At 48.0% G+C, this 9,359-nt stretch overlaps 1 long non-coding RNA gene across 1 annotated transcript; it reads left to right on the top strand.

Annotated features, from left to right (window-relative positions):
• Positions 1-1,584: 1,584 nt before the first annotated feature.
• LOC140895337 (uncharacterized) lies at positions 1,585-8,271 on the top strand. The gene is made up of 3 exons (XR_012154170.1): positions 1,585-1,922; positions 7,297-7,449; positions 8,092-8,271. It is a non-coding gene; the product is annotated as an uncharacterized lncRNA (long non-coding RNA).
• Positions 8,272-9,359: the final 1,088 nt, after the last annotated feature.

Here is a 9,359-nt window from a genome sequence, read left to right on the forward strand (position 1 = left end):
CCTGAAGCAGCAGCCGGCAGGACCAAGCTTCTTCACCCTTCCCCCCGCAGGGGACGGAGAAGAGCAGGCCAGGGTGAGATAACTGGTTCTGTGGATGAAGGGAAAGCAGTGGACGTGCTGTTCCTTGACTTTAGCAAAGCTTTTGATATGGTCTCCCACATTATTCTTGCCAGCAAGTTAAAGAAGTATGGGCTAGATGAATGGACTATAAGGTGGATAGAAAGCTGGCTAGATTGTCGGGCTCAACAGGTAGTGATCAATGGCTCCATGTCTAATTGGCAGCCAGTATCAAGTGGAATGCCCAAAGGGTCGGTCCTGGGGCCGGTTTTGTTCAATATCTTCATAAATGATCTGGAGGATGGTGTGGATTGCACCCTCAGCAAGTTTGCAGATGACACTAAACTGGGAGGAGAGGTAGATACGCTGGAGGGTAGGGATAGGATACAGAGGGACCTAGACCAATTGGAGGATTCGGCCAAAAGAAATCTGATGAGGTTCAACAAGGACAAGTGCAGAGTCCTGCACTTAGGACGGAAGAATCCAATGCACCGCTACAGACTAGGGACCGAATGGCTAGGCAGCAGTTCTGCAGAAAAGGACCTAGGGGTTACAGTGGACAAGAAGCTGGATATGAGTCAACAGTGTGCCCTTGTTGCCAAGAAGGCCAATGGCATTTTGGGATGTATAAGTAGGGGCATTGCCAGCAGATCGAGGGACATGATTGTTCTCCTCTATTCGACACTGGTGAGGCTTCATCTGGAGTACTGTGTCCAGTTTTGGGCCCCACACTACAAGAAGGATGTGGAAAAATTGGAAAGAGTCCAGCAGAGGGCAACAAAAATTATTAGGGAACTGGAACACATGACTTATGAGGAGAGGCTGAGGGAACTGAGGATGTTTAGTCTACGGAAGAGAAGAATGAGGGGGGATTTGATAGCTGCTTTCAACTACCTGAAAGGGGGTTCCAAAGAGGATGGATCTAGACCGTTCTCAGTGGTAGCAGATGACAGAACAAGGAGTAAGGGTCTCAAGTTGCAGTGGGGGAGATTTAGGTTGGATATTAGAAAAAACTTTTTCACTAGGAGGGTGGTGAAGCACTGGAATGCATTACCTAGGGAGGTGGTGGAATCTCCTTCCTTAGAAGTTTTTAAGGTCAGCCTTGACAAAGCCCTGGCTGGGATGATTTAATTGGGGATCGGTCCTGCTTTGAGCAGGGGGTTGGACTAGATGACCTCCTGAGGTCCCTTCCAACCCTGATATTCTATGATTCTATGAAGCCCATTATCCTGAACGTGTGCCAGCCAGTCTGCCCTCACTGACTAAAAGTGCAGTCATGCCTGAACAGCTAAAAATTAACCTTGCCCTTTTAGGTTAAACCGAGTTATGTCACTGGCTCCATCTCTGTTGTTACATAACAGCCTTGAGTGGGCCTGACAGTTTTAAAAAGCCAGTCAGCTGCAAACCAGCTGAGCGGCGAACAATGGAGAGGCTAACAGTTGCCTGGGGAGAGCCCACTGAGGCTTTCATCTTGCCAGCTTCTCTGAGTAGTTACTACAGCACCAGAGGAAGCTCGTAGAAGGAAGGTAATATGGATGGGGAGCATTCAGCTGTTGTGACCTGCACTGGATGTGCCATGTCTGTCTTTCTTCCACAGGACAGAAGCTACTTTGTACCAGTGCAAGCTGGTCTCCATATTGGAAGAGAAGGTTCAACGTCTGAAGCAACAGGTATCGACCCTGCGTTGCAAAAGAGAAACTGAAGTTTTCCTGGACAGACGTCAGGATATGCTTCTATGGGCACAACATTCTGAAGATTCAGAGCAGGCTGCACAGCAGGGACAGAAGGACGGTGAAGAAATTTGGCAGCATGTGACCTTCAGAAGAAGAAAGGAGAGCATTCATGTACCAGCAATGCAGATACAGGTAAGCAACCGTTTTCATTTTCTCTCCACAGGTACTGGAGAATGGACTAGATGATACATCTGAGGGAAGGGAGCAGAAGAAGATTCCACCGATTGGAAGGCATGAGATGCACTGTCTTAGGGAATGGAGTTCCACGACCACCGCTACCAAGAGAAGGAGGAGGGTGGTGGTGGTGATCGCGGATTCCCTCCTCAGGGGGACTGAGTCATCTATCTGCCGCCCCGACCAGGAAAACTGAGAAGTCTGCTGCTTGCCAGGAGCTAGGATTCACAATGTGACAGAGAGACTGCCAAGACTCATCAAGCTCTCGGATCGCTACCCCTTCCTGCTTCTCCACGTGGGCACCAATGATACTGCCAAGAGTGACCTTGAGTGGATCACTGCAGACTACGCGGCTCTGGGAAGAAGGATAAAGGAGTTTGAGACACAAGTGGTGTTCTCGTCCATCCTCCCTGTGGAAGGAAAAGGCCTGGGTAGAGACTGTCGAATCATGGAACTCAACGAATGGCTACGCAGGTGGTGCTGGAGAGAAGGCTTTGGATTCTTTGACCATAGGATGGTGTTCCAAGAAGGAGGAGTGCTAGGCAGAGACGGGCTCCACCTAACGAAGAGAGGGAAGAACATCTTCACAAGCAGGCTGGCTAACCGAATGAGGAGGGCTTTAAACTAGGTTCACCAGGGGAAGGAGACCAAAGCCCTGAGGTAAGTGGGGAATTGGGATACTGGGAGGAAGCAGGAGAGGGCAGGGCTCCTGCCTCATACTGAGAAAGCAGGACGATCAGCAGGTTACCTTAAGTGCCTATACACAAATGCAAGAAGCCTGGGAAACAAGCAGGGAGATTTGGAAGTCCTGGCACAGTCAAGGAATCATTATGTGATTGGAATAACAGAGACTTGGTGGGATAACTCCCATGACTGGAGCACTGTCATGGATGGATATAAACTGTTCAGGAAGAACAGGCAGGGAAGAAGAGGTGGGGGACTTGCACTGTATGTAAGAGAGCAGTATGACTGCTCAGAGCTCCGGTATGAAACTGCAGAAAAACCTGAGAGTCTCTGGATTAAGTTTTAAAGTGTGAGCAACAAGGGTGAAGTTGTGGTGGGAGTCTGCTATAGACCACCAGACCAGGGGGATGAGGTGGACGAGGCTTTCTTCCAGCAGCTAACAGAAGGACTAGATCACAGGCCCTGGTTCTCATGGGTGACTTTAATTTTCCTGATATCTGCTGGGAGAGTAATACAGCGGTGCACAGACAATCCAAGAAGTTTTTGGAAAGCGTAGGGGACAATTTCCTGGTGCAAGTGCTGGAGGAACCAACCAAGGACAGAACTCTTCTTGACCTGCTGCTCACAGACCAGGAAGAATTAGTAAGGGAAGCAAAAGTAGATGGGCACCTGGGAGGCAATGACCATGAGATGGTCGAGTTCAGGATCCTGACACAAAGAAGAAAGGAGAGCAACAGAATACGGACCCTGGACTTCAGAAAAGCAGACTTTGACTCCCTCAGGGAACTGATGGGCAGGATCCCCTGGGAGAATAACATGAGGGGGAAAGGAGTCCAGGAGAGCTGGCTGTATTTTAAAGAATCCTTATGGAGGTTACAGGGACAAACCATCCCGATGTGTAGAAAGAATAGTAAATATGGCAGGTGACAAGCTTGGCTCAACAGTGAAATCCTTGCTGATTTTAAACACAATAAAGAAGCTTACAAGAAGGGGAAGATTGGACAAATGACCAGGGAGGAGTATAAAAATATTGCTCAGGCATGCAGGAGAGAAATCAGGAAGGCCAAATCACACCTGGAGTTGCAGCTAGCAAGAGATGTTAAGAGTAACAAGAAGGGTTTCTTCAGGTATGTTAGCAACAAGAAGAAAGCCAAGGAAAGTGTGGGCCCCTTACTGAATGAGGGAGGCAACCTAGTGACAGAGGATGTGGAAAAAGCTAATGTACTCACTGCTTTTTTTGCCTCTGTCTTCACGAACAAGGTCAGCTCCCAGACTGCTGCACTGGGCAGCACAGCATGGGGAGGAGGTGACCAGCCCTCTGTGGAGAAAGAAGTGGTTCAAGACTATTTAGAAAAGCTGGACAAGCACAAGTTCATGGGGCCGGATGCACTGCATCCGAGAGTGCTAAAGGAGTTGGCGGATGTGATTGCAGAGCCATTGGCCATTATCTTTCAAAATTCATGGCGATCGGGGGACGTCCCGGACGACTGGAAAAAGGCTAATGTAGAGTCCATCTTTAAAAAAGGGAAGAAGGGGGATCCAGGGAACTACAGGCCAGTCAGCCTCACCTCAGTCCATGGAAAAATCATGGAGCAGGGCCTCAAGGAATCAATTCTGAAGCACTTGGAGGAGAGGAAAGGAACAGTCAGCATGGATTCACCAAGGACAAGTCACGCCTGACTAATCTATTGCCTTCTATGATGAGATAACTGGCTCTGCGGATGAGGGAAAAGCAGTGAACGTGTTATTCCTTGACTTTAGCAAAGCTTTTGATATGGTCTCCCACAGTATTCTTGCCAGCAAGTTAAAAAAGTATGGGCTGAATGAATGGACTATAAGGTGGATAGAAAGCTGGCTAGATTGTCGGGCTCAACAGGTAGTGATCAATGGCTCCATGTCTAGTTGGCAGCTGGTATCAAGCGGAGTGCCCCATGGGTTGGTCCTGGGGCTGGTTTTGTTCAATATCTTCATTAATGATCTGGAGGATGGTGTGGATTGCACCCTCAGCAAGTTTGCAGATGACACTAAACATGGAAGAGTGGTAGATACACTGAAGGGTAGGGAAAGGATACAGGGGGACTAGACAAATTAGAAGATTGGGGCAAAAGAAATCTGATCAAGTTCAACAAGGACAAGTGCAGAGTCCTGCACTTAGGATGGAAGAATCCCATGCATCGCTACAGACTAGGGACCGAATGGCTAGGCAGCAGTTCTGCAGAAAAGGACCTAGGGGTTACAGTGGATGAGAAGCTGGATATGAGTCAACAGTGTGCCCTTGTTGCCAAGAAGGCTAACAGCATCTTGGGCTGTATAAGTAGGGGCATTGCCAGTGGATTGAGGGATGGGATTGTTCCCCTCTATTCGACATTGGTGAGGCCTCATCTGGAGTACTGTGTCCAGTTTTGGGCCCCAAACTGCAAGACAGATGTGGAAAAATTGGAAAACGTCCAGCGAAGGGCAACAAAAATTATTAGGGGACTAGAACACATGAATTATGAGGAGAGACTGAGGGAACTGAGATTGTTTAGTCTGCAGAAGAGAAGAATGAGGGGGGATTTGATAGCTGCTTTCAACTACCTGAAAGGGGGTTCCAAAGAATCATAGAATCATAGAATCATAGAATATCAGGGTTGGAAGGGACCCCAGAAGGTCATCTAGTCCAACCCCCTGCTCAAAGCAGGACCAATTCCCAGTTAAATCATCCCAGCCAGGGCTTTGTCAAGCCTGACCTTAAAAACCTCTAAGGAAGGAGATTCTACCACCTCCCTAGGTAACGCATTCCAGTGTTTCACCACCCTCTTAGTGAAAAAGTTTTTCCTAATATCCAATCTAAACCTCCCCCACTGCAACTTGATGATGGCTCTAGACTAAGAGGATGGCTCTAGACTATTCTCAGTGGTAGCAGATGACAGAACGAGGAGTAATGGTTTCAAGTTGCAGTGGGGGAGGTTTAGGTTGGATATTAGGAAAAACTTCTTCGCTAGGAGGGTGGTGAAGCACTGGAATGCGTTACCTAGGGAGGTTGTGGAATCTCCTTCCTTTGAGGTTTTTAAGGTCAGGCTTGACAAAACCCTGGCTGGGATGATTTAGTTGGGGATTGGTCCTGCTTTGAGCAGGGGGTTGGACTAGATGACCTCCTGAGGTCCCTTCCAACCCTGATATTCTATGATTCTGTGATAACAGATAACAAAACTCCAGTGGGGCATGGTGCTGGCACAGAGGGTCTCAGATACGTGATGTGATTTTTCAGAATCTCTTTTGGGAATAGTCATGTAGGTGAAATAGCTGGTACTTATGATTATGCTATTTCTATGCATGTATATTCATCTTGGTATCTGAAGTTATGAATATTAGCTATGTTTACCACATGTTTGCTCCTGTGGTAATGCCCACAAAAGTATTTAGCCAGCACATGAAGGGACAAGTCAAGTTGAAAGGCCCATTAAGGAACACTTAGCCACAATGGACCCTGAAACATGCCTGTCTACATTTAATGGACTTTTCCTGTGAATGTTCTAACTAGAATATGGGTGGGGGTGATGGACATTTAACTTGCCAATGTGACTGCAAACACCATCTTTCACAGTAAGAACAGATTTCCCTTTACTTGGCACTTTGCAGAAGCTAAAAGGCCCCTGCCTGGAAATATCTCCATTTTGCCTCTTTCCTGCTTTGACCTCTTTCCTGCTCTACCCTGTGGACTATGAACACATACTAATGGGAGCATTCTAACCAAGGGACTGAGGACTTGAAGGTAATCTGGAGCCTTCATATTTCCTTGATGCTTTGCAGATGGACTTATGAGTTGGATATGGTACAGAGACTGTTCTAGCCTCATTGATTGCTGATTTCTCCCTTGCAATGGACAAAGATCAGATGTCTGCTGACTTTCTCACATGAATCAGCAGCATTTGATACCTGTGGTATAAGCAACATAGCCCTTGCTTGAGTGGTTTTGTTCTTTCCTCTCCAAATGTCAAAGTCTGTTCCCATTGAACTCAATAGCAAAACTTATTTCGATCTCAATGGGAACTGGATTTGGCCCCAAGAGATCAGCGTATGTGATTTTGATCCATTGTTAATCTGTCCAGAGACATTCCTCATGCATGTTCTGCCAGGCTGATTTTGAATGCCCCTCCTGTATGTCATGCTGAAGAAAATAAGAAAACAATTTGGGCTGTAGTTCTATCAAGATGCACATGGCACACACAGTTCTATGCCTCTTTTCCACCAAACCCAGATGGCTCAGCGTCTTTGCTTTCCTAGTGCCTGGTAGAGAGCAATACTTAGATAAAGGTAAGCTGGCAGAAGCTTAGTTTGGACATAAGGGAGGCACTGATAGTGTGTTAAGGGAAAGGGGAGTGATTGTCCTTCCCATCCTTCTTTCATTTAAGAAGTTTTCAATTTGGGGTGCTGCTGGATCCTCAGTGACACCTGGAAGTACAGGTGGCACCAGGGGCCCAAAGCATCATTTTAGTCAAATCTTGGACAGGTAAGGGGAGTATCGGAGGGGACGGGGAGAGTGTGGGGGCCCTGGGCTGGGGGTGGGGTGGGGAGGAATCACATGCAGGGTCATGTGGGGAGGTCACATGCCCTCCCTTGTGTCCCTCCTATGAGTGTCCCAGCAAGAAATTATTTCTACTTACAGCACTGGCTGGAAGCCAGGGACAGCTAGGAGAATGCTGCTCCACAAAGGAGACCCTGAGAGATGGCCAGGGCTTGAGGCTGGCAGAAAGGAGAGCTTCCCACTTCCCAGCGAGGGATGCCAGACCTTTACATTGACCTCCATCTCCACAGCCAGGTGAGGCTGAGGGGAGGCTTTAGGGGCATTCTTGTTGTTATGGCTGAGTTGTGGGCTTTTGAGTAATTCAAGGAGGCAATGTGTAATTGTTGCTATGGGATCAGTTACCCCTTTAATTCGTTACCACTGATTCTCTTGCTCCCCCAATTCTCTTTTGTCCTGGGTTTCTGCCTTTTTCCCTCTGTTGTTTGTTTATCCTTATCTGTTGGACCTTGATTTCATGTACTTACAAAATGTAGTGGCTGAGAGGTCCTAGTGTTTGTCTGTTTGTGCTCCCAGCCACTAGGTGGGCACACTGAGCACTAAGAACCCAAGGCCCATTGGTCATAAGGTGGTGTGGGAAGTGGGGCTACTCTTCAGTGCCCCCTTCAGGGCCACCCATGGTACTGTAGGTGCTCTCCACCTTAGTCTGCAAGGTTAGGTGCCTGCAGGACTGGGTTAACCACTACGCTAATAAGGCTATAGCCTAGGCCCTCCTATTTTTTAGGTCAGGCAGGGGGGCACGGCTGGGGACAGCTGAGGTTTTCTTTTACATAATAAAAGCTGGCTGCCTCCCAGGCTGCAGTCAGAGTGAGATGTGATGTAGAGGCAGTAGTTTGGGGGGAACACTTGCAGGGCTTGACTTTGCACTGTGCCTTGTAGAAAGCTGAGGGTAGACGCATAAGGTGGAAAGAGGTGAGCAGTGTTGCAGTGATCACCCTCATACAGACGAGCACTCCACTACCTCACAGGAAGGAGGCCTAAGAGAAGGACAGTGGAGCATCCCTTGTGCTACCTCTTACTCAGAAGCATCTGTTTGGAGAATTGAGCGTCGCAAGAGTAGAATAAACTTGTTAATTTTATATAAATAAATAATATGTAAAGACATATGTAGAGAAATGTTTGATGACTTCTTAATTTCTTTTGCAATATGTCATGCATACTTAGCCCTGGTCTACACTAGGACTTTAGGTCGAATTTAGCAGCATTAAATCGATGTAAACCTGCACCCGTCCACATGATGAAGCCCTTTATTTCGACTTAAAGGGCTCTTAAAATCGATTTCATTACTCCACCCCTGACAAGTGGATTAGCGCTCAAATCGGCCTTGCCGGCTCGAATTTGGGGTACTGTGGACACAATTAGACGGTATTGGCCTCCAGGAGCTATCCCAGAGTGCTCCATTGTGACCGCTCTGGACAGCAATCTCAGATGCACGATTGTTTGCCGTTGCTCTGACGCAGGGAGGGGCGACTGAGGACAAGGCTTACAGGGTTGGCTTCAGGGAGCTAAAAACAACAAAGGGGGTGTCTTTACAGCAAGGAGTATTTCAGGCAGGACTTCACGGAGGGTTTCAATAAGAAATGGTGCACCTAAGTTATTGTTCTTATTGGAACAAGGTTAGCCTGGCCTCTGATTGATACATGGCTAGATTTACCTCGCTGCACCTTCTCTGTGAGTGACTGCTGTGTGACCTAGAAGAATGAGTCCCCTAGATGGGGGAGGGGGGGAAGCAAATGAATACAGAACAAATCTGGTCTATTTCTTGTTTTGATCCACTCCATCTATCTTTTACATCTTTGGCTGGCAGCAGACGGTGCAGAAGGACTGCATGCCATCCACATCTCATGGCTGCTCGGCAGAAGATGGTACAGTACGACTGCTAGCAACCCGTATCGCCTGCCTGCTCACCATAAGATGGTTCAATAGGACTGACTGCAGGACTAAAGAGAATGACCTGGTCAAGTCACTCCAAATTTAGTCCCTGCGCTCATGTCTGCCCAGGCGCTCGTGGCCGACGTGGCTAGGAGCACCTCGGACACTATGAGAACGGCTACCAGTCGTACTGTACCGTCTGCTGCCACAAGGCAAGGGGTTGCTGCTACTGTGTAGCAATGCCGTACCGCATCTGCCAGCACCCAGGAGACATA

The sequence above is a fragment of the Lepidochelys kempii genome, chromosome 11, assembly GCF_965140265.1.
Source record: "Lepidochelys kempii isolate rLepKem1 chromosome 11, rLepKem1.hap2, whole genome shotgun sequence".
NCBI classification, from domain to species: Eukaryota; Metazoa; Chordata; order Testudines; family Cheloniidae; genus Lepidochelys; species Lepidochelys kempii.